Source organism: Oncorhynchus masou, chromosome 9, assembly GCF_036934945.1.
Source record: "Oncorhynchus masou masou isolate Uvic2021 chromosome 9, UVic_Omas_1.1, whole genome shotgun sequence".
Lineage (NCBI taxonomy): Eukaryota > Metazoa > Chordata > Actinopteri > Salmoniformes > Salmonidae > Oncorhynchus > Oncorhynchus masou.
In genome coordinates, this window is record NC_088220.1 from 22,773,571 (window position 1) to 22,775,673 (window position 2,103).

Sequence of the window (2,103 nt, forward strand, 5' to 3'; positions counted from 1 at the left end):
GCGCGAGCGCAGAGGACGCCTTGTGACGTTTTGAATTTGCGCTTACGAAAGAGAGCCTTGCCTAGTAAGTGCGTGAGAAAAATAAAGAAACAGTTTCGCATATTACAACGTTCAATGTATGCATTGTAATTAGTGTCCAAGATATCAAGTACTTTCCACTGATGTTTTCAGATCAAAAGCCGCGCTCTACCTTTTCATGTAATATGGACACATTTCAAATCTAAGCGAATGTTATGCCATGGATCATATAGCCAAAGCCTATGCGTTGGGACTTGACATTAGAGAACCCATTTTTAACAAATGTCGGTTTAATTTTGGTGACAGTTATTTCTACATAGGCTACTATATTGACAGCGTCATTGTAATAAGTGTCACCAGTGTTACAACGGTTCACTGGTGCCATCTATTGCCTCACTGATTCACAGATCTTTTTCGTGAAACAAATCCTAGCCTGTTTGACATTATCCTCCCTCTTAACACTTATTAGGTTGTATTCTCCTGCCCAGACATTGCTGACGCATACCATATTTTACAACGCCTGGATAGGTATTTTACATATCAGCTAATCACATAAATTATAGCAATCTGGTGCCGTTGAGAAAGTTAAACAAGGAACAGTCATTTGTGTTGGTAATATTATTTCTAGTCAAGAGCACATCTAGAAAACAATAAGGTCTTTAAAGAAGTGGAACTTATGGAAGCTGCCCCCCCCCAAAAAAAACACCAAAAAAATCTGACTAGGAGTTATGCAATAGTAAATCATAATTATGAGATAGTAAGTCATTATGGGATAGTTAGTCATAATAAGGAGATAGTAAGTCATAATTATGAAATTGTAAGTCATTATTATGAGATATAAAGTAATTATGAGATAGCAAGTCATTATGAGAAAGTAAGTCATAATTATTAGATATGTAAGTCATAATAATGGATTACTAAATCATAATTATGAGATACTAAGTTATTGTTGTGAGAAAGTAAGTCATTATTGTGAGATAGTAAGTCATAATTATGAGATATGTAAGTCATAATAATGAGATACTATGTCCTAATTAAGAAATACAAAGTCATTATTATGTGATATAAAGTCATAATTATGAAATAGTAAGTCATATTTATGAGTTAGTGATAATAATGAGATAGTAAGTCATAAATATGAGATTGTAAATCCTATTATTAGAGATAAAATCATAATTACGAGATAGTAAGTCATAATAATGAGATTGTAAGTCATTATTGTGAGATTTAAAGTGATAATTATGAGATATTAAGTCATATTTATGATATAGTGATAATAATGAGATACTATTTTTATTTTTTTATTTCACCTTTATTTAACCAGGCAGGCAAGTTGAGAACAAGTTCTCATTTACAATTGCGACCTGGCCAAGATAAAGCAAAGCAGTTCGACATACAACAACACAAAGTTACACATGGAGTAAAACAAACATACAGTCAATAATACAGTAGAAAAATAAGTCTTTATACAATGTGAGCAAGTGAGGTGAGATAAGGGAGGTAAAGGCAAAAAAAATGCCATGGTAGCAAAGTAAATACAATATAGCAAGAAAAACACTGGAATGGTTGATTTGCAGTGGAAGAATGTGCAAAGTAGAGATAGAAATAATGGGGTGCAAAGGAGCAAAATAAATTAATAAAGTAGGGAAAGAGGTAGTTGTTTAGGCTAAATTATAGATGGGCTATGTACAGGTACAGTAATCTGTGAGCTACTCTGACAGCTGGTGCTTAAAGCTAGTGAGGGAGATAAGTGTTTCCAGTTACAGAGATTTTTGTAGTTCGTTCCAGTCATGGGCAGCAGAGAACTGGAAGGAGAGGCGGCCAAAGGAAGAATTGGTTTTGGGGGTGACCAGAGAGATATACCCGCCGGAGCGCGTGCTACAGGTGGGTGCTGCTATGGTGACCAGCGAGCTGAGATAAGGGGGGACTTTACCTAGCAGGGTCTTGTAGATGACCTGGAGTCAGTGGGTTTGGTGACGAGTATGAAGCGAGTGCCAGCCAACGAGAGTGTACAGGTCGCAGTGGTGGGTAGTATATGGGGCTTTGGTGACAAAACTGATGGCACTGTGATAGACTGCATCCAAT